This window comes from Podarcis raffonei, chromosome 4 (genome assembly GCF_027172205.1).
Source record: "Podarcis raffonei isolate rPodRaf1 chromosome 4, rPodRaf1.pri, whole genome shotgun sequence".
Taxonomy (NCBI): domain Eukaryota; kingdom Metazoa; phylum Chordata; class Lepidosauria; order Squamata; family Lacertidae; genus Podarcis; species Podarcis raffonei.
In genome coordinates, this window is record NC_070605.1 from 56,591,067 (window position 1) to 56,615,852 (window position 24,786).

The 24,786-nt window shown below is 40.7% G+C and overlaps 1 protein-coding gene across 6 annotated transcripts in view; it reads right to left on the bottom strand.

Moving 5' to 3' along the window:
• The window catches only part of DSCAM (DS cell adhesion molecule), a 322,736-nt gene that overhangs the window by 271,110 nt on the left and 26,840 nt on the right, over positions 1 to 24,786 (bottom strand). The gene's annotated exons all lie outside the window — the stretch shown is intronic.

Genomic DNA, 24,786 nt, shown 5'->3' on the forward strand with positions numbered 1-24,786 from the left:
ACTCTCAAAGTACCCCTGGGCAAAACTGTGAGACACTGATACAAAGTGATAACTGGCAGTCCAGGTTCTCATAGCTAATGGCTGCAAAAAGCAGCACATGCTGATTCAAAGTAACCCTGCAGGGTTGCATCAGCTGCAATAGAAACTTCACTTTGTTAGTCAAAGAAAACAGATGTGACTTGAATACACAAGAGGCAGAAGATTTGAATACAAACTAATGCAGGGCCATGTGCTGTGCTGAATACCAACAGCAGTGCAGATATTAATAGGACGTTTCCTGGCTTGGCATAAAACAATTTTGTCAAAAATATGAACCAAGGACTAAGCAGGGTTGCTTGCTAAGAGCCAAAGAAATATGTTTTGTAAGTGGGTTACCTCAAAATGCAAGGAATTAAATTAATAGTTAATTGGATGCTGGCAACAAAATAATGCCACTTACGCCAGCCGCTGGTGGCATTCCACCCCTCCCCTCTGGCCCTGCTTTTGTGCATTTAACAGCAGCCTGACACACAGAAATTAACAAGTGGAGATAAATGATTAGAAAAGCTTCTGCTTTTGCATTTCTCTGAGAGGCCACTGTTAAAAAGCACAGGAGCAAAGCCAGAGAAACAGTGGCAACCCTAACAAGCAACCACACTCTTCAGAGATAAATAGGTGTGGCTGCATTTCTCTGTGGAGGGAAAAAGGGAGCGACTGACAGCTAACATTAGTGCCTTTTCATGGCAAATGAAGTGCATTTCTGTGGGATATCATAAAAATGTCATTGTGGCATGTACAATAAACACGTCAACAAGTTTCTAAAAATATTAGATTTTTTAAAATTCATCGTATCACTTGTGAAACCACTCCTAGGGTGTTCAGCTGGATATATTTTAATGCAACTACACGCAAAAAGACAAAATATAATCTGCAATCTTTGCATCCCGTGTTCAAGGCTATTGATTTCCATCTTAGACTCATTGAATAAGTAAATATAAAAGAATCCCCATTACCTATTCATAATTAATCAACATTCTAATTTAAAATTGCCTTTATCTCTTACGTATTAGAGGCAAAATATCATCTGGGCACACACTTATCAGAGGGTAGAATCTAATCCAGAATTGTAGCAACTAAAGAGCAAAGAAAAATATCTTAGCATTTTTGCCTTTGATGAATCCAAACTGCTTTCAAATATTTATTTAGACATAAAGAGACAAAAATCAAAGACAAGTTCAGTGTAAGCAGCGCATAAAAGCTTTTTTTAAAAAAATAGTATGAATAAAATTGAATTAGAGAACATGAATGATTGAATTAAGCAACTCAAAGTGCAATTCTGCACAAGTAAACTCAGAAATAAGTCTGTATCATTCTCCTAGATAGGTGTGCAAAGGACTCCCGTTTCACCCTCCTTTTTAATGAGTGAGAATACAGAAACATTCCACAAAGAGGAATTTTGTATTCTCAGTTCACCCAGTGGTTTCTCAGCTACTATACAATTCTCTATTGCATCTATTTTTATGGGTCATTGTTGTAATTCATTTCACCATATGTTTTGATACATTATTGTCACTATTTAGAACATTGCTATTTCCATCTATAACAGCAATATTTCTTATATTGTTCATGAGTCCCACTGGCAATGTGTAATTTGTGTGGTGCGTATATCTGTGTACACTTTATTGTTAACCTCCTTAGGCTCTCATGAGAGAAAAGACAGAGTACATGATTAAGATTATCATCATTATTGAACAATAAATATTCCTTCAAAAACATGTAGTAGAAATTAAACGACATAATCTCAAACAGAGCAGCAGTAAGAAACTCTACAACGACATAATCTCAAACAGAACAGCAGTAAGAAACTCTACAACCAGTCCATACAAACAATTAAAAGGCAACTAACAGTGCAATTCTACACAAGCCTACTCAGAAGTAAACCTCACAAAGTTCAATGGAACCTACTCCCTGGGGAGAATGTATTTTACAGTCTTAAAAGATGTGAATTGAATATATATAGCCATTCAAAGCATGAGTGGACAGGGTGGTCTGTTTTGCCAGGAGTCAACAGAAAAATAAAGAAGGTGCCGGGAGTCCATATTAAGGAGATGGAGGATTTCCACAGCTTAGATGCAGTTGCTGAAGAAGCCCTTTGCCAGGGAACACTCCTTCCCACACCGAACATCAAAGCTTGAGGGAACCAGAAGAGCCTGGTATGGAGGTTTGCATGGAAGAAGGCTGCCCACATATAATGGGGTGGGGGACAAAGAACAGGTGTGGGGAACCATGAACCCTCCAGTTGCTGCCGAACTCCAATTCCCGTCTGTCCCAACAAGCTTGGCCAATGGTTCAGCAATATCAGGAGTGCCAAAGGTTCCCCACAGCTGATAAAAAGAGGAGGCTGCTACAGTTGACAATATGGACTCTTCATCTTTTCCTCAAACTTGCATGTGGAAATTTCTAAACAGAAGATATTAGACTGAGGATTCAAACAGAAACTACAACAATAAAATGTGCTGTTTCCTTTTAGAGAAACTGTAGGCACCTCACGGTGTTGGTATCAATGTGCCTATTTCTCACTGGTGCCACTGTGTAGCTCTCATTAATGTTAATAGTATTCGCATGCATGTCAGGAAGAGAGAATTAACCACATAATGAACATTAATAAGCACTCATTTTCAGGTGACATTCATCACTATGAACAATTTTGGAGGCCAAAATACATCAGTGTGATTGCAGCATACAGCGGGCAAAGCAGATTTTAAAAGCTTATCAGACACATTAAGGGCAGCCAAAGAGACTCACAGGTTTCCACAGGAGAAAGGAAAAACATTATTAGAACATTATAAAACACTAAAGGCTAATAGTTTCTGAGACATTTGGCTCAGCCAAATTCAAATATAGGCAACCAGGACGATTCAGTATTCCCCATAAACAACACTAGCAAGAATTTAAAATGCAAGGCAGCAGAAAACCCACTTCTACCAGGCAAGCTAGGATTCTGGCACTTTCTTGTTACCCACTATTGTTAACTATCATTGAACAGAAGAAGTCGGTAAGTAGGTTTGTTACTTGCATTTAAAACCTACATTTCCTCCAAGGACTCGTTCCTCTCATTTCGCTAGTCTTAAGTTCACTTCTCTTCATGTCCACATTGGTTTGAAATATTTAAGGGGAGGGTGAATCAGTGTCTCCCACACCCCTAGTTTCATGATCCCCACCCCATTTTATACCAACAGTGTGATGTAGGTTAAGCTGAGACCTAGTGATTAGCCCAGGACTCCCCAGACAGCTTCATGGCTGAGTGAATATTCAAACTTGGATCTCTCCTGTCCTAGTCTTACTTCTTTTAACTAATTTGTATTGATTTGTCATAAGATATGTACAGACGTGTCATGAACCACTACACTGGCTTCCTTAAGGTTAATGTTACACCATACGTTGTGAACCTGTAAGTTCAATAGGACTTTTCCCTCCATACATGATTTCGTTCCCTGTCTTAGCAATTTTTCAGGTAGTACATGAACAGGACCCAAAACTTTAAATACAGGCAACTCCCGTTTGTGCAGGGGTTGCATTCCTGGCCCCCATGCAGGTCAGCGGACTGTGCAAAGTCCACCTCAGCCCATTACGCCCCCACTCTGCCCCATTTTTAGGTGGCCTTCGTTCAAAGGCGATGGACTTGTGCATGGCTGTGCACCAATGGTTGCTTCTTTACTTTAAGAAAGTTGATAGTGTAGCTAGGTGCAATACTGTCCCTCTCTCAGCAAGAAAAGGGGAAACAGGTCCCTTATTTCAGAAGTAGCTGTTGCAGCCCCTTTAAAAGAAGACATTCTACAAGGCAATGCTATTGTGATTTATTCCCCTCTTGGGTGGGGTGGGGGTTTGCCAAGAAATGGGAAGGGATTGCAGTTTCACAGCAAAAGGTGATTATTATTTTCCCCTGGGAAAGTTCTATTTCCCACCCCCCACCCCCCGCAAAATGCCACCTTTTGCTGTGAAAAATAATCTCAATGACAATTCTGCCCAACCCTACATAAAAAGGGCTATAGTATTTCTAAGTACATAAGAGCATGTTGTGTCAGAGTCAGACCACTGATCTATCTAACTCAATAGTGCATACAGGGACTTACAGCAGGTTTCTGGGGATTCAGATAGGAGTCGTCCCCAGCTTGAGCTGGACAGGGACAGAACCTGGAATCTTCTGCATGCAAAGCACCCATAGCCCATCCTCATGGTTGCAATCATTATTCTCAGTAGGAACAGCTGTAACTAATTTGTTGTTGTTGTTTATAATAATGGAGGATACATTTATGAAAGACATGGGTAAACTATAACATGTGTCTCTCCAATCTTTTCCTGCAACATCCAACTAAAACTCAAATTATTCATTGCCAAAAACAGTCTCAGTCATTGGGACGTTAAAAGCACCGAGCCATGGATTTAATGGGAGTGAAATGTTCTCATCTGAGGTCAGAGCTGGTCATAATAAATCAGTTCATTTATCTGCTGCAGTATTGAGCATAACCATAACACAGTTCAAAATGGGAGCTAACATGTAACTATGAATGAGAGTTGCATAATTTTAAAGAGGAAACACCATGGAACAGATGGCAGAAGACATAAACGAGAGAGGGGGGAAATGGCAGGGCTGAAAGTAATTGCAAATCTGCTATGATTACTTGAGCAGTGTTGCTATACAAGGACATCTGCGTCACGGCTTCTGTAAAAAGGAAGGGCATGCTAGCTTCTATTTCAACCGTCCCTTTAACAGTTTTGGCCCTCTGTGTAACAAGTACGGAAGGGACAATGGCTTGGTTATGACCAAATCTCCCTGGAGAATAGACTCGCTTCCATTAAATGAATTGCTCAAGCTTCTCATCTTAGAAGAATTTATTAGGGATCTGAACATGCAAGAAGTTCAAGGGTTAGCATTTGGAGAGGAACAATAATGCAACAGAAGGGGCTTTTAGGCAAAAATAAATGTATCTCATCTGGTTCCTAAACTCTCAAGCCTGACAAAAGTGCAAATAAATAAATGTATATCAACTATAAGATTGTGGTGTTAGGAACACAGGAAACTGCCTAATACTGAATCAGACTCATGGGTCCATCTTGCCTGGAACTGTCTACATGGACTGGCATCAGCTCTCCAGGATCTCAGGCCAGGAATTTCTCCAAGCTCTACCTGGAGATGCTGGGGATTGATGCTGGGACATGTTGCCTGCTCTATCTGGCGATGCTCTGCTCCTGAGCTACAGCACTAGTCAGTAGATTGCAGCACTAGTCAAAGTGTGTTGAAACAACACTTAGACCCCAGTGCATTGAATAGGGCTGTAAAATCCTTTTACACCTTCCTTCCATTACTTCAAGCAAATGCTTTGATCACTGGGAGGTGAAAACAGCATGAGTGGTACCGGGGGGGGGGGGACACAGGGAGCAAGCACCCCCAAAGCAGTAGCTCTCCCCCCTCCCTTCCACAATTGCTGCACTCTATAAATAGCATATACTGTTGTTGTTTTTCAGAGATCTTAACATGTGGGACCCAACTCGTCCACCTAGAAATATATTTACCCCTTCTATGCCCCCTCTTTTTTCTGTTTCTGCCACTGAAAGAGCAAGTATGAGGCATCTTCAGGTTCATCTCTTTCTGCTCTTCTGGAGCCACCCCCACCACCCCCATCCCTTTTGCACACAGAATCACAGTGCACAGCAGTACATATTTCAAAAGGGGGTGGGGTGGGCTCACTGAATAATGGAAATAAATAAGAAGGTGATAAATCCACACTAAGTGTTAGTCTTTTGGGAAGTTTATCACTGTCTTGCTCTGCTTCCTGGAAGTACCCTTTGTGAAGAAAAGGAGAGAGAGTGAACTGTGTTTTTTAATTGTTAGGAAAAACAGTATTAAATGACAACCCATGTGAAAAGCAACTCTGTTTATTCCTCCCCCATAACACTGTGAATGGAGTACACTGCAGGGGAGGGCAGAATTCACTATAATCATTAAAAGTAAGACCTGTTCACCAATACAAAACACCCCCCACCTATCTACCCACAGCCTCCTCCTCTGTGCCTTCTTTCCCCTCTTGCATGCTCTGGGTGTTTCCCTAGGCTCTCTTTTCACTGTGGGGCTGGCTGTATGCTTAGTCCTATGGAAAAACTAAAGCAACAATGATATTTAGAAGGCTGGGCACTCCCTGACCCACTTTAACACAACTTGTTAACACCACAATTGAACTCAGTGATGTGAAAACTATCGCAAATCACCCTGATTTGTGTTGCCATTCAGGGCACACACATAGCCAATGCACACCCCAGGTATCTGACATGATGTGCAACTGGCCACATACACACAAAAATGTGTCCTCCACAGCAAGCTGCATATTTATATATTTATATATTTACTTTCTGGTTTTCAATCATTGCACTAAACAAAGACATTCCTACCACAAAGACCTACAATATCAATAAGCGGGAAGTCAGAGGGTTTTTTTTTAATCATAAACAAGCAACAACAGCTACAGACAAGACAAGATTTCTAACAGCCTATCCGGTGATGTTGGCCCACTCCTATCCTCAGTTACCACATATTCCCATGCACAGCAACTGTAGGAAAGATATTAAACTTGTTTTATGTCAACTTCAGTACAAAAATTTGAAGTTACTGTTTTAAAGCTCTGGCAGAGAAATGGCATTATGTCAAGTTAATGTACCATACCTGTTTTCATGTATATTTATTACACACACAAAATCTAGTTATTCAGCTCTGCAGAAACTGTGCTGTAAATACCCATCACAAAGACTCAGTGTATAATAAGATAAAAGTACAATTCAGCATGCAAAGACATGCAAAAGCTTCCCCCACCACCACTATCACCACCTTCAAGGTTTATTCTGTGAAATAGCGGGTGGAAATCAGGCAGGATGTGGAATCTGATGTCACATTACCACATATTGGGTAAAGATGTGCGTAAATCCTGTTGAAAGTGAAAAAGAGCTCCCACTGATACATTCTTTTAAAACTATAGAATTACTATCCATGTCATGCACACTTAATGGATGCCAAGTTATTAGTATTTTAGGGCTAAACAATATAAAATTATAGCATGTCGAAAATGAACAAAAACAAAATTGCACCTTTCTCAAATTACTATTCATAATTCAACAAGACATTCAACTTTTCATTCCACCAACACATTCCTCTAAAGCAATCTCATAATCAAATCCTCTAATAAGCATAATTAAGCATGTAATTGTTTTCAACTACAAAAAAGGCCAGCAAAAGGGGGGGGGTGACTCTTTGCAAAATGGAAGATTTTACATTCCCATTCAGTTTTGCAGGACAGAACTTACTATTAAATCAAAGGAAGCTGCCTCCATTTTTTTTTAAGTCAAATGTCCCTAGGTCAAACCATAAAAGGAAGCAGAATGAGTGGAATTGCTGAAAGCATAATAAGCATTTTTGCCTTGTCTTTTCAGTCACATAGGGAGCATGCACTTGCAGATAATGAATGGCAAGAATCCTAGATGCAAGTCTCTAATCAGCTAGAAAGATACCATTTATTTCTGATCTGCACGCCTTCTCTAATGTTGTAGCAGATAATGATTACAATGAAAGGGAAAGGGGGGAAACGCAGGGTGGATGTGGGCTGTAAATCAGCACTTGAGTGTTTTGTGATTGAGTGGGGGAGTTGTTTAAGAAATAAGTTATAAAACATATGCCTTTAGAATATTTGCTTAGGGAGATGGAAAATATTGGCAAACAACATAAAGGCAACGGTTCTGTGTTTAAAACAGGGGGAGAGGCAAAAACTAAACATATAGGATGTCCTAAGGCATTGCATGGAAAGAAAGGGTAATAACCTCTGGTTTCATTTCCAGTTTCATTTCCAAAATAGGATTGGCTTATACAAATATAAGTCTCATTTGAGACTTTTGAAGTTATTTAACAAGCAGAGATATTAATGAGCCTTTTGGTCATTCTGCTCCAGCCTTCGCAATGGGAGATCAGGGAATCTTTCATTAACTTCCCATTTTGTCCTAAGCAGGAAAATGATCAACAGGGAACCCTGGAACAAGCCGCCTTCAAACCGTGGTTTAATATCCTGGTTCTAAAACTGTTAACTTTCATTTCCTGGTTCAGAGGAATGGGAAACTATAGTTAACAGGGAACAACTTCCTATTTGGTTTTCTCCCACCATGAAAGGAGGAGCATGAGGGCTGTGGAAGAAACAAGTGATGAGAGTAGAAATTTAGTTCCCATCTGAAGATGGGAAACAGCATGATAAGGGCCAGATAATGCATGTTTTTTATTCCCAGGCAGGGAAGGGAGAGCCAGTGTGATGTAGTGGTTAGAGTGATGGACCAGGAGACCAAAGTTAAAATTCCTGCTCAGCTACAAAGCTCACTGAGTGACCTTTGGCCAGCCCCAGTCTCTCAGCCTAACCTCCCTTACAGGGTGGTTGTGAGGATAAAGCAGGGTGAGTGGGTGTGAATCATATATGCTACCGTTAACAACTTGGAGGAAAGGTGAGATATAAATATAACCACTCATTCCTTTATGTTGTAGGACCCCCTTTTTAAAGCTGGGCAATATGGTGATGATCTATAGTACTACATAATACACTGGACTTAAAATTATGATGTATCCCCCACCCCTTAATCTGCCATAGACTGAAATGTCCCCCCAGGATATTTACTAATGTTAATTCTCAACTGTACTTGATTTTTCCCACTAGGAATAAGGATTCCACATTGATTTCATTACATTTGACAGTTTGCCCATCACAGGAGGCTAGGTCAGCTGAAGCACAGTAGTGCCCTAAATATAAAGCAAAACACGAATCACAGCTCTCAAAATACAGGACAATGACCTAACCTGTGCCATAATTAAAGGAACACATAATATATCTTTGGTCAGTTTAGACAATAAAGCAACGTCTAAAATTAAGGCAGTCAAGTGCCTAAGAATACTTTTCATACAAAGCATACAAATGACAAACCCTGTGCTTCCAGAGTTCTTAAATTTCAAGGGGAGTCTTCATGAGATACAGGAAAGCCAGCATGAGAAACATGCCAGCAGGGATAGGGTTAAAGGCACAGCCCCTTTCTGCTCATGTTGCCCCTTAATGGGTGTATACATATTTCCCCTTCTCCCTGTAAGTCTGACTCCCCTCCATATTCATCCTGGCTCAGGGGTGGAAAGCTCAACTCTTTGGAGGAGATTTCTGGGGAGCACTATGGATTGCGGAAGGGGGTCAACAAAAAATCCCCTCCTCTTCTTCCATTAGCAGAGCTGTCCACTGGATCAAATGCCTTTTGGGGAGCACTAGAGTCCCAATTGGATTCCACCATTTGCATCAACCTTTAGTCCTTTCCTGGACCAAAGGATGCCTTGACAGTGGATTGCTATACATGTTTATCCAGATGTCAGACCCACTGTGTACAATTGGGTTTACTCCATAACAAGTGTGCTCAAGACTGTCAGCCTGAATTCCCAACTCTAAACACACTAGGGAGCAAGCTCCATTGAAAACAATGAGTCTCATTTCTGAGTAAAAATGAATAGGATTACACTGCAAGTAGCAGTTAAATATAAATAAAGAGCAGTCTATTTGGCAAAATAATCTAATCTTCTACTTCCAGCAGGTGCTCATTAAATACCTGTGTCATATAATCAGCAGTCATGTAGGTTATGAAGCCTGATTTAACATATAAATAATGATGAGATAAAAGAGATCTTTTGAATGAAATCAAAGTAAGAAGCAATCATTATGTGTAATCATTATCACAATTTAATGGCATTATGTGCCAGAACAGGGCTATGAGGTAGAATGACGGTATCTAATATCCTCTTTCTATTTTGTCATTTGCTAAAATGCTGCTTGTATCTTTCACAGGTACAAGATAAGTAAATGGATAACCTAGAACATTTAAGTCTGATAACACAAAGAAGTAGCCATGTCACAACTAATACATCCATTTAAAAAGTTTCCTTTCACCTAAACCAGAACACAACCAATACTTGCCCAACTGTCAAACATTAACATGTGACCTTGCAACAGATACATAATATGAGATGGGGACAAACAGCATAGCATTATTCCAATGGGATTCAGAGGCCGGGTGTCACATCAATCTAATGCTGCCTGAATTCATGACAGGTACAGTTTCACTGTGAGATTAAAACCTTCACAGCAGCATCCACAGGAAACCTCCTAAACCAGAGGGTTACCTGATGTGGAGCCCTTGAGAAGCTCTTGGACTACAACTCCCATCAGCCCCTGCCAACATGGCCAATAGTCAGGGAGGAAGGGAGTTTTAGTTTTAAGAATTTCTGAAGGGCACCACATTAGCTACCCTTGTCCTAGACCGAAGGCACTCCATGGACCTTATGAATCTGTAAGTTGCTGTTTCTCTGGTTTTCTATTTTTTTCCAGCTTTAAGTTCAGTTCTCCACATTTCTGCATCAGTTTGCGATTAAAAAACAAAAAATTACGCATGAAAATTCATCAGCACTTTGGTGCAAATTTCTCCTATGTACACATAGGAGTTTTCACCTAACATAATGCATTTTATGCGTCATTTCATTAACACGTGTATTTTTGTGTACATCTTCTCCTACTAAATTAATTTTCATGCTCGTTATTTAGTTGGAGAACTGCATCACAAAATTTGGAAAAATGAAAATTTCTAAAGATAGGGATGTTTTGTAAAGTGCAAATTAGGTAGGTTCACATTGAAAACTGAACTGAATTTCTACCTCACCCCTAGCCTATGGTAGTATCACTAGCACAGAGACAACAGCTGTTGATGTGGTGCCCTCCAGATGTTGCAGACCATAATTCATCTTTGATCACTGGCCATGGTGGCTGGGACTCACAGGAGTTGTCATCCACAATATCCAGAGGGCACTACATTGGTTGCTTTTTCATAAAAGCTCCAAGGCAGCAGGCTATTTCATGGGAGTGGTGGTTCCTGCCCCAATGCAAAGCACTCCCCCATATATACAACAATGCTTTCTTGCTATAGTAGGCTCATCGTTGCTGCTTATGAGATACATGCAAACAACATAATAATGCTCACCAATACCATTCCTAACTGGGATGTTGTGGTGTGGAAGGCATGATGTGCATATCTGAGAGAGCTTACATATGCACACAACTGAAGATGTTGCCGTGTGGCTAAATACTGACAAGATGAATACTGAAGAAGCAGATACTAATAATCCTCTCAGGGTCTTTGTAAGAATTGAAATTCAGTAAAGGCATCATTCAAATGATGAGCATTAATCACAATTACAACTATTCAGTAAACATTTTGCATTTAAAAACGAGTAAGGGAATGATTTGTATCCAAATGTGTAACCCCATAATCTTTACTTTGAGAGATTCAGTGCTCTAACCTCCAAGTGTGCAAGGTCTTGTGACTGCAAGCGCAAACACAACTCACGTAGGCCAACTCAGGGGGGACATTCAAGTTCAGTGTTTGAGTTGGCATAATAAAAGTGCCTTAGCAAAAATGAGAACACACACACACATCAACAATACCAAGACACACAACACCAGCAATACTATACCACACACATCTCTCTCTCTCTCTCTCTCTCTCTCTCTCTCTCACACACACACACACACACACACACACACACGGCAAAGAAGTTATCTGCCTGGGAAAGGAGCACATACATTAAAGCCATTAAGAGAATGATCAAACACACACGTGTTAAACTGCAGAAACTACAGTTTCTCATATTCAGAAGAAGCAGGAAACTGTGGCCTGTTATAAGCCATACAAAACTTCCTCCCCTTACATGCAAAGACCCCCAAGGAGCATGCAATGCTTTTACTCTCATTCCCATCTCAACAAATAACAAACCCAGTTGTTGAACTTTGCTCTCAATGAGTCAGAGAAACATTCTAGCAAGTCTCACATACTTGCAGCAATTCTTCCATTATCTGCTGGTCTGTGCTTTAAGATCTGCAGAGGGGACCCTTCTCCTGAGCTCACTGATGATTGTAGCTCATGGGATAGTAATGCAGGGAGGACCTATGGAACTGTCAGCCCCTAGGGGCACAGTTGGCTCCTTCCTTACACAATTGCAGACATGGCCTGAAAACACACCTCTTTAAGCCAGAGTGATGCTGCTTGGGGTTGTTGTTTTTTTGTTAGGATTTCTGCTGTTGTTTTGTTTTAGGATTTTGATTTTTTAATAGCAGGACTTGTTACTTTTTTATTTTTAGTTTAAATTTTACTATTTTATTGTGTAGCTTGTTGTTTTAACTGGAGAGATGTGTAAACTCCCCTGAGATCTTTTTTGATGAAGGGGAGTTAAAACATTGTAAACAAACAAAATAGTATAGAGAAAATGTGTCTTGATCCATGCAAGGTGTAGAGTAGACAACCCAGGAAGACATTTCTAATTTTATCTTCCAGGACCAAAAGATAATAGAACTCCTTTAAATGCAAGGTGGGAGAGACAAAGGTTTAGTTTAGTTTTTCTATATTCCCTATTAACTATTTCCTAATGGTTCCTCCACTTGTGTGTGAAATATTTAAGTGTTTCCACTTTGCTAATAAGTTCTTTGAAGTGACCTTGTGGGGTTTTCTTTTTAACTCTTCAGAAATGTACACAGAACTTTAAAGGCCAAACTCATAGAGGAGAAAGCTGGCTTCCAAGCAGCTATCTTCATTCATATGTAGGCAAGGTGCAATTCTGTTGTGTGTACATATTATATATATATATATATATATATATATATATATATATATATATATATATATGTAATGGGAATTGGGGTTGCTTATGCGTAAAACTCCTTGCTGCTCCAAGCGGGTTGTATAGCGAAACCTTTCCCTAGTTTGACAGCGCCTTACAACGCGACTGTTTTAATCACTGGCAGAATCCGTCAGTGGGCGTTTCCTGAACTTCTTCCAACATAAAAACTCCTTGACAGCCAGTCTCCGCCTAGCTTCTCTGCGCGGAAGCCTTCTGCGCAGAGTAGGCGTGCCAAGCGGAGGTCCTGCGCTCTCCCCACTGATCTCACTGGAAGAGTCTCAGAGCCTTCCCTCCGAAGTACTCTCAGCCTCCCCTTTCTTCCTGGTGTCACCTTGGTTTCCTTCCCCAGCGGAAGCTCTCTCTCTCTCCTTGCTAGTTCCCTCCCCTGCATCATTAGAGCGGCTTCCCTCTCCGCTAATCTCTGATGTCAGTTCCCTGACTCTCTCTATATATAGAGTGTATGTGTATATATATGTGTATATATATATACACATACACACACACACACACACACACACATATATATATATATATATATATATATATATATATATATATATAAAATATTAGCTCATGAGATTGAGCTTATTCTAAAACAAATGTAGGCTGTGTTTTTTCACAAGCAGCCTCAAATAAAAACAAAGCACCAGTGCTCATCTTAACACATTTTGCTCCATTACACACACCAAAGCACCAAGGCTGGGACCAGTTTCTATTCTAAGATACAGATTACCCAAGCGTGCTTCTGTTTGCAAGCAGAATTTCTGCACCCTCATTTTGTCAGTCAAAAGCAACTTGCAGTACATCTGCTTTGGGGTATAGTGGTTGATCATGTAGATCGCAAAGTCAATTAGCAGATCATGGAAGCATTTCAGTTTTGAACACCTTCAGCTCTACAGAATGGAGAAGGCCTGAAGTGTAATTTAGCACACAGCAAAGCATTTTATGCGCTCCTCAGACAATTAGTGGCCCTGCTCCCTGGCTTTGCATGATTTTACCATCCTGTTTGACTGTCAAAAATGCATTTCTCTGCTGCTTAAAGAATTTAAGGCGGTTATTTTAACTCTCACGTTGAACTGTAGAAATAACTGATATGCAACATAAATGTGAAAATCGTTAAACAATTTTTTTGTTTAATAGTGAGATGAGCATATGGTGGCCCCAATCCCCCAACAGTGCAGTGAACCTTTTCTGACACTGATGGCGAAAGCCCTTGTTTATCCGAACATACACTAGCGCTTACCTAGTACATTCCTTTATCAATTTAGATTTCTTGCTGCATATTACATCACTGCTTTTATCAAGTTCATACCAGAATCTGGTTCTAAATCAGCAATGCATCACAGGAAATTACTCATTGACCATACAGAATCTTACCGTCTTTGAACTGTGATGTCAGTTTAAAAGCTTTTAAAACAGTATTACTTTGTATGTCAATAACACAAAGCATTCTTTTTGTTCATAACAATCGTAGGGGTGGGAGTTCATTTTCATCCAGGAACCTCAGCTGGATTCATACCCTCTTGATCTCATTATTTCTTTCCATTGTTAAATGGCATTATAGAGCTACAGAGATAAAGAAGAATGTGTCTGAACAAAAATGATGACACATGCTCAGAGAAGAAGGCAACCAATGCTTGGAACCCATAATTTAGAAGGTTAAGTTCAGGTGAATTTGTTCAAAAATGAAGAAGAGTTTGGATTTGATATTCCGCTTTATCACTACCCAAAGGAGTCTCAAAGCAGCTAGCATTCTCCTTTCCCTTCCTCCCCCACAACAAACACTCTGTGAGGTGAGTGGGGCTGAGAGACTTCAGAGAAGTGTGACTAGCCCAAGGACACCCAGCAGCTGCATGTGGAGGAGCAGGGAATCGAACCCGGTTCCCCAGATTACGAGTCTACCGCTCTTAACCACTACACCACAATGCAATTTTATCCACATAAGGAGGTGTGTACAGTGGTATCTTGGGTTAAGAACTTAATTTGTTCTGGAGGTCTGTTCTTAACCTGAAACTGTTCTTAACCTGAAGCACCACTTTAGCTAATGGGGCCTCCAGCTGCTGCCACGCCACCAGAGCACGATTTCTGTTCTCATCCTGAAGCAAAGTTCTTAACCTGAGGTACTATTTCTGAGTTAGCGGAGTCCGTAACCTGAAGCATCTGTAACCTGAAGCATCTGTAACCCGAGGTACCGCTGTATTCTTGACCACATGGGTGTGTGTGTGAAATGGTGGCTTTGCAGAAACAGAATGCACTTTTGTTCAAGCAAAGTAGGGCATGCAACTGTTACCATCACTCCCTCCACCTCCTGCCAATGTACCACATCAATTACTGCTCAGGAGGATTCCCCCATCACTCACTCTGGCTATCAAATTGCTTCCAGGCACAATTTAAAGTGACTGCATTCTCCTTCGCAGCCCTAAAGAATTATTTGAAGGACCGCCAACACCCTTTTTAATGTGCCTGAGCTTTGGGGTTGGTGTCAGACTCTCTGGTCTCTTATCCCCCAGGAAAGATCAGGTTGGCAACCAACATATATAGAACTCCCTCCTAGAGATTTTTCTCAGGACCTCTCATTCATTCCAAGCCTTCCCCAATTAATTTATCACGTTTATATAGGGTGTTTTTTTCTGATGAATGTCTTAGGTTGGCTTTGTACTGTTGATTATTTCTGGAGTTCATTGTTTTATTTTTATAGCCCGTGCAGTTACCACATAGTTTTTCATTTGTACCTGGAAGCTACTGTTGTGCCACTTAAAAAGCAAGGATATTAAATAAATAAAATTTATCAGGAATGCTTTGACTGTAACACGCCCTGCCTCAGAGCCAAGGGGTTGGTTTCAATGACCTGGGGAGGAGTCTGTTCCATCGCTCTAAATCTATAAAGACCAAAACATCTTCTCCATTCTGCACTTTCCTTGTCAAACACCATATTGGCCTCCTCTAAAATGTCATTGGCCAATTGTGGAAAAAGTAATTAGTTGCACTCCACTTCCTGCTAATTATTGAGTGTATAATCTGCCAAATGATGTACAGGCTCTTGTTGACTGTGGCCCACTGCCTCCCTTTGCTACCGCAGACAAACTCAGAGGCAGGCAGCGAATGGCTTACCAGTGACAGCTGGCAAACCAGCCTCTGGGAATAAAACATTTTAGCACTTCATAAATTTCTAACAAGGTTTCAAATTGATGCAGTTTTCCTCCTCTCAGCTCTGCCAGCCTAGCAAAAGGGGTAAAAGAACGCTAATTAAATCTACAGAGGGGAAAGGGGAAACACATAGTGTATGACTGGTAAGATAGTTCATTATTTTTAATAAGTAGCAATGATGTTGCAACTCCAAAGGAAGTTGGGAGCTGTCCTCTCCCACCAAACCAACAAAATAGGAGTGAAAAAGCCAAAACAGATTTTTCTATCCCATCGTGTTTATGTTCTTAAAAACTTTAATGGAAGCTGAAATACACCACACTTTATATTGATCCTTAATTTCAAGGGTCAGAATAGACAGATTCAAAATTCCTCTAGTATAATATGTACTGACATGTACACAATACAATTTTTACAGTTTGTGGCAGAATTTGATCTTGCTTGGATAACTGCTGCGTATGACACTGGGGGGTGGCGTGCAAGGACCAGATTAAGACCTTCAGAGGCCCTAAGCACTTGAAAACACCATATATATCTAATTCAAAATATAAACAATAATAAACCATAAAATAATATTTTATTTTTTCAAAGTGAAACAAAAGCTACAGTAAAATGGAAAATATTCTTTATTTTTGTATACTTCCACTTTATATTTGAAAAAAATCTCCTACTTTTTCTAACTGCAAAGTCTTTGATCAGATCCTCAGAACTAATATTAAGTAACACATCAGCTTCTATACTTGGTAGAGATAAGGCATTAATCCTGCCTTGTTTCATAGTTGTTTTGTTAATATACTTCAACTGAAAAAATGAGAACTCAGCTGAGCAATTTGTGACCATTAATGTTAAACATTCAGCAATGGAAATGCCCCCCTTGCCTTGATGCCCCAAGCGCGTGCTTATTTTGCTTAATGGTTAATCCAGCTCTGGGGTTTGCTACTGGTTTGTTTCCAAGACTGCTTATGCACATAACAGCCTATGTATGGGTCCAAAGATCTTAGAGAGACCCTCTGCTCTCTGTCTCACCAATATCAGATGCTCCGGTTCTGGCACTTTTAGTGGGTGGTACCAAGCTATGGAGCCCCTTTCCTGACTCCAAAGAAGGCCTGACTCACCACTTCCTGATGGTCTTCCACCAACAGGTAACAACTAGGACTTCAGCCTGTGATTTAATATAATTTTGTATGGCTGCTCATTCTCCGAAATGACTGGGTTTTGTTTTTTTCTTCACAAGGCTTATTTGCTCTTATTTTGTTTGTACACTGAATTTTTTTTTTAATGCAATTCTTCTCTTATTTTTGCCTTTATCATTCTCTGACTTAGGCAGTGTGTAGAAAGACAGAATATAAATCCAGCTAATAAATAAAAGTTTGCAGCGGACACTGAGCCACTGTTAAAAATAGCCATATATCATGTTCACTCTTCTCCTTCTGTAATGTGTTGTCAAACCCACCTGTGCCCTGACTTCATCAAGTTGTACATACGGCACCATCACAAAACGACACCAGCCGTGTTTATAGTAATGTCTAGTACAATCTCAGGATCGGCTCAAATGTCCTGACCAGCAATTGTATGCATGTGTAGTCAGAAGTAATCTCCACTGAGTTCTGCGAGCGCAGAACAGCAGCTTGAAGGCCACTGCCTGTACAATGGAGATCCAAAGGCAAGGTTTGAACTCCTCTCTGCTATGTGAAAGTCCAGTCCTGTGCAGCATTAGCTAACTGCCACCATCACATCCCAGGGGGAAGCTGATGTTTTAACCATGCATGTGATGCATTAATGTTGCACAAGGCAGAGGAGTTCAAATGTCATTTATTTGTTTGCTTTGTTTTATATATTTATAGACTGCCCTTTATAGTATTTACTTGCTGAGATTCCCATCATATCCAACATAGACAGGTATCTTGCAGAGACTCTGCTGATCAACAAGAATTGAGGGGGGAGGGGCAGGTGAAAAAGAGGTGCGGTTTATTATGTAGGGAATCTCAACAGGTATAGCTTTCTCATGCGTTATATGCCTGTTGAAATCCCCTTTCCTATACAGTTATTGGAGATGCAAGAGCCCTATCCACCCTAACAGGGAGTCAAGCATGCAAAATAACTGATCAGGCATATTTATTTTTATTAAACCAGCTAGAAAGCAAAAGAAAGCAACTTTCCAGATTTTAAAAAGGTAGTTGTATAGCCAGGATGACAAGAACATGTGTTGGCAATGGAGTCGAAACTGTGAGTATTATCTATGAAAGTGTCATTATGAAATCAACCCTCAAAGGAGTAATGCCACATTAAAACCAAGTATTGTGGTGTGTGTGTGTGTGTGTGTGTGTGTGCGCGCGCGCGCGCATATGTGTAGCCACTAGTTATAACATAAAAGGGTAATGGTGTACACAGACTCAGATGTACCCTCCACTTCAGCTTTCCCAAGGTTGAGCCCTGGCATCAAAAACAAGTTCTGGAATAAATAATTCCATATTTCCACCAGCATTCAGGAACAGTAGCTATACTTTTCTAATTGGGATACATCATTTTTTTTAAAGGATACAGGAATGTGTAGAAATTGATGCCCTCGTGTGTTTGATTTACGATTAAGAAACAGATGATTAAGGAAGGGGGAAGTGTTTGGATGAACCACATAGTATTATCAGCCTCAGCGCTGCTTCTGCCAAATAGCAGTGACAAATGACAATGACCTACTTATGGCCCGACTTTCCCCATCTTTTAATTAACTTGCACACCTAAAGGAAGCAAAGCTGATCTTTTGGCCTGCAGCATCCACTATCATGAAACAAGCCTCGAGCCTGCAATGTCAAGAGGGGACATCCAGAAGATGTATTCCCAAGCTCAAGTAGTCACATGATCCAATTCTCCCCTACGACAAGCCGGACTTCTCAGATAGGCTGAGAGAAATCCATGATTTCAAATTGTGCCAAGGGTACAAAAACCTTGCATTTTTCAGCTCTGCAGGGGGTCCTTAAAAGCAATTTACTGTACTAGTGGATCTCTTTGATAGGCAGAGGACAACCACCTCCCATGCCCAGCTAGAAAACCTTGCCACCAGTTCCTCTCATCTCTTTTAGCTATATAAAAGTTCTCCAAGCGGAGAAACCAGCCAGCCCCACCTGAGCAAACTGCTCAGCTGCGCTTAGAAGTTCAGAAAGATGATTGGGTGAGAGATAAGAGGGAATAAAAAGAACAGCTCAGCAAGGACTCTTCCAACTTCCTTGTCCAGGGCTGACTGAACTAGAGTCAGCTTTCAGGTGTGCACTTTCATACAACACCTATAAAGGTAAAGGTACCCCTGCCCATACGGGCCAGTCTTGACAGACTCTAGGGTTGTGCGCCCATCTCACTCAAGAGGCCTGGGGCCAGCGCTGTCCAGAGACACTTCCAGGTCACTTGGCCAGCGTGATGAAGCTGCATCTGGCGAGCCAGAGCCGCACACGGAACGCCGTTTACCTTCCCGCCAGTAAGCGGTCCCTATTTATCTACTTGCACTTTGACCTGCTTTCGAACTGCTAGGTTGGCAGGCGCTGGGACCGAGCAACGGGAGCGCACCCCGCCACGGGGATTCGAACCACCGACCTTTCGATCGGCAAGCCCTAGGCGCTGAGGCTTTTACCCACAGCGCCACCCGCGTCCCACAACACCTACACCAATGTCAAAATATTACTGGTGGGTTAATCAACTATCACGTGCTCCCAAATGCTATAAAGATTTTGTAAAGCCTTGAAATGCTTCCTTTGCCACTTGCTTAATTGGCTACTTATACCTTCATTTCTGAATGCCACTATCACTCTCTACCAGTTTCTTGAGTAATTCTCACTAGAGAATTGCAGTATTCAAAGTCAACTCAAACAGGGACTTGAACAACTCCGTCATTGGACAAGGTCACACACACAAAAATCACCTGTATTAGGTTTTTGCTAATCCCCTAAAACATGAACATTTAATCCTTTAGTTTATTATATCCAGTAGTACACATACAGAGGCTTAAAAAACACACCAGTATTACGTAATCAGAACTGTCCAGTTCTAATAACACTGTAAATAAGAAATATAGGCATTAAAGAGACATACAGCGTATTTCTGCTATCAGGTAGGCATTCCCTTACAGTCTGATCCTTCAAGATGCTACCCAGAGGCACTTATAGAATTTGGGGGTTTTGAATCTATAGTCAGCATAAAATTAAAATGGGACTTATGTATCCACTCTGCTGGGCAGACCTGTAGAGCAGAATGCCAAATTTATGAAGGCACTTCTGAAACTGGAGGACTGTTAAAGAATGTTCAATGTGGCTCTTTCTAAGAGCCTTGCAAGGTATGATGCCTAGCCTCCTAGGCTGGTCCCATTTGCTAGGGGTGAGTTGCTGTGAATGTGGTTTCAAAAGAGCAACTAAAAGGAAACCTGCCGCCCTCCAAAAAAAACCACCCTTCCAGCACTTCTTATACCAACCCTTGATAAAACTGCTATTCCAACAACACAATGGAGGTTTTGCTTCTGGTCTGTTGTAGGGCAGGGGAAGTAATCATTAATTAGTAACAGAAAGATGAAATGCTACAGAAAACAGGAAGGTGTTTCAGTCTCACAAGCAAACAGATTTGTCAAATAGCAGTCTTATTAGGTAAAAAATATCATGCAAATATAGAACCTTTTAATAGTATTGTGTTTTCATAGGCTCCACTTTGCACATTTAATCATTTGCTTAAAGCAGTAAGTTCAAATGATGTGATAAGCATCAGTCGCACAATGGCCAAAATGGTTGCTAAATGGTGATCACAAAGGGAGGCTTGATCAGCCATAGGCTTTATGATGATAAAGGGTTGAAAACTGTATTATAGGACAGCAGCTACCTTGGAGCCTTCCTATAGCACAAAACCAGTAACTGTTTGAGCCTTCCCCAAGTGTAGCAACTATAGCAACCTGGCTCCCTCCCCAAATAAACCCACATAATTATGGCAAGCACTTCCGAGCACAGCTAGTTGCTCCTCTGACTTTCAATTCAGCATGCCACCACAAAGCACCTTGTAAGAAGGAGGTAGGTAGTAGTGAGTCACTAGACACACAGATGCATTTAAAGCCATCAACACATGGCTCCAAGTTTGTCAAAAATCAGTACTTGGAAAGCCTCAAAGGCATGAAAGTATCTGCAAACGGCGATGTCAGAGGCTGTGCATATACACAGTGTTGGGATCTGCAGCTATCAGCAGCTATTCAGGCAGCTGTTTAAGCTGGATGAATGTTTAGGGTAAAATTCAGCACCCTGAATCATTATGCACTGATGAACTATTTATGTAATCAAAATGTCATACAAGATACCGTGATGTAGATTGATTTTCTGCTCTATTTCCTAAGGTTAGACATTCATTCTTAAAGTAAAAAAAGGTGAGGCCTGGAACCAAATAATGTTGAAACGGCTATAATGGCATGGACAGGAATCTTTTAGACGAGCCATACATATATGCATAAAATGGATTCACTTCTGTACTATTTAATCCTTGAGAGGAATTAGTATTAGAAATGCAAAGGAGAAATGATTTTCCGTACTGAAATGCAGAGTACGATGGGTGCACAAACAAGAAGAACAAGTAGTTTTGCTAAATGTTTCCACCGGCATTTCTACAGCTTTGCTGGCAGAGCCTCCTCAGCAAATCAACTGGGAATTAATAAAAGGCACTAACTATAATCATTTCAAGTTATACTGTGTGAGCAACATGCAATCTCTTTCAATGTATAGGCTAAAGGAACATCCCAATATAGTATGGGTCATAACATTCAGCTATGAATGTAAGAGTTGAAATTATAGCCTGAGGTGCTCACTCTCCAAACAGTCACCATAATTTTCTGAAATTCTGGATTTTGTTGGGGGGAAAGCACAAATCATGAAAAGTTTGTGCATTTTTGCAACAAATAGTAAGAGGAAAATGAAAATGTTCTGTGGGATTGGCTTTAAGGATTGTTTATGAATGTTTGTAGGAAGCTGCCTTGAAAAATTAGGGTGAAAAATCTCTTCTATTATAAACAGTAACTAAAGAGAAAATACTGTGTTACCCTCAGATATCCATTGTGGTAGGGGATACTATCAAGTGTGAACTGCTCCAAAGATATATAAATTCAAATTCCATCCTTGTGGAGGCAACAGCAAGTGGGGACAGGGTTAAGCACTCTCCCCCCCCCCCAGCTACTTCTATGGCCTTGCTCCTTTTTCTGGAAATGATTTCTCATTTCTTCATGTGCCTTTGGGTTTACGATATATGCATCTGTATGTGACTTTGCCCCCGTCCTCGAATCCATTTTTTAAAAATATGACTTCTTGTTGAGTTTATATTTTTTAAAAGGCCTGTTGACACCCTCAATTCAGCTAGTTGGCATATAATGTCAGGAGTCTGAGGGAGTATTAATGTTGTCAGGTGCTGCTGGCATTTTAGCACTTCAAGAAACAAAGTCTCTTTGTGCTAATGCAGACCAAGTTGCAATCAACTACGGAGGTAAAGCATGCTTGGCGGATTTTTGGACGGAGGAGTACAGGAGACATTAAAAACTGAATGTGAGTCGAATGGATGCTGCTGCTGAGATTCATTAGCTCTAAATGCCTATTGATGAAAATATATTATACACTTTCCTGAGCATTAAAATCACAGATTTACAAAGGAACAAAATAAACCCTTGCATTCAAAGGTGTGATTAAATCTTCTATATATAGTCATTTAATTTTGTTTTACATTTTTTACTGATTTTAGTTGCATTTTCGCAGTAACTACTTTACGTGTATTTGGTTTTTTTAATTAACTGTTTTGTGGGTGCTGGCTGTGTTTTTAATCTTCTACTTTATTTGTGAATCACTCAGAGAGCTTTTTAAGTGGTTTATAATGTTTTCTAAATAAAAATTAATACATGTATACAAAACAAAAAAATTTTTTTCCTTCCAGTAGCACCTTAAAGACCAACTAAGTTAGTTCTTGGTATGAGCTTTCGTGTGCATGCACACTTCTTCAGATACACTGATGTATCTTCAGATGTGTATCTGAAGAAGTGTGCATGCACACGAAAGCTCATACCAAGAACTAACTTAGTTGGTCTTTAAGGTGCTACTGGAAGGAAAAAATTTTTTTTGTTTTGACTATGGCAGACCAACACGGCTACCTTTCTGTACATGTATACAGTAATCCACCTTCCCTACAGGGCAGTGTTCGTTCCTCTTTTTTATCCTTACAACAGCCCTGCATGATAAGATTTGATTGAGACTAACTGAAGACCAGCCTGGGAGATTCCAAGGAAAACATGGATTTGAAAGCAGGTCTCAATCAAAATCCAGCAGCACTCTATCCACTACAGTGGTACCTCGGGTTACAGATGCTTCAGGTTACAGACTCCGCTAACCCAGAAATAGTACCTCAAGTTAAGAACCTTGCTTCAGGATGAGAACAGAAATCGTGCGGTGGCACAGCGGCAGTGGGAGGCCCTATAAGCTAAAGTGGTACCTCAGATTAAGAACAGTTTCAGATTAAGTTCTTAACCAGAGGTACCACTGTACATGGTATCCATTCTCTTAAGGACATACCTTGGACTAATGGCAGCCCTAGGTGAGCCATGGGATGGTGTGACTGTGAGAAGTTCAGAAGCTTATAAAGCGGATGTGTTTTAACTATTCAGTTAAGATTAACCACATTTTAAGACTGAAACAACACCCAAACTGTGGGTAATCTAGAATCCGTGGAAGCTTCCAATCTCCTTGTGGACATACCCTGGACGAACAGAGCAGGAGAGAAGGATGCAAGACAGGGTTCACTGTGGCTCATCCTTGTAACATGAAACTATGGTTTAGCATTATGTGCTAATCAGGCCATTCTTTGATCATCATGCAAAGAATCGTCCCACAGGTTACATTTACACATATTCCCACCATTCCGTAGGCATGCCAATAGCAATAAAGCAAAGTCTTTAAAATCTGCTTTCATCACACCCTTCAGCTTTATCAATCAAACTCTAATTTCTCCTCTGGATAACTTCAGAAGTGCACTTCTCAAGAACTACACAAAAATGTACTTTGTGCAAGACAGCATTTTCACAGCACTTGCTCACCACATGTTTCATGAGAAATGTAGCTTCATCTTTTCCGGCAGGGAGCGTATAAGGCGGGAAGCCACTTATCCCATCATTAAAGATAGATAGGCTACTAGGTCCACAGCGCAATGAAATCCTCACGTCGCAGCATAAGAGAAACTTGACAAAGTCCCCTGTACTTGAAACTAAAGTAGAGAGGAAAGACCTTCTCTAAGCAGAATATTTCATCTCCAAACATAGCGTCTTCTCCTGGGGCTGCCAAACAGAAGGAAGCATATTCAGGCCTCCACTAGTGGTCAGCAGATGATGGGCCCTTGGAGACTGCCTCCCCCGCATCCCAGAAATAACATCATGGCAAGGCAAACACCAGCTTGGCCCCATCCACCGCTCAAGAAAATGAATAGTTGCAAGGAGTTTGCTTCCACCATCCCTGCCAGTTGCCCTGGGAAAGGAAGCTAAGGGGTATCTGACTAGTTTCAGTTTTTGTATATAGTTTTGCAGTAGCACACAGCTAAGTAAAGTTTGTTTCTTCTAATCCAGACCTTGTGGCTCATTTTTTAAATCCACTTCTGGAAATCTAGCAGAACCATAGTGCTCAGGTCCATGTTAGTTGTTTTCAGGGGGGGATCCATTTGCAATACTGGAAACCCATAATATCATGGGAGTTTTGCTCACAGAACAAAATTCTAGATGGTATCTTGGCATACCGTGGGGTGAATCACGCGGGAAAAGACGCACACAATCCCAGAAAAGGATCTATTGACATCTATTATTATGGGCATACAGGTACCGCTGAAATTTAGTGCAACATGGTGGCAAAGGC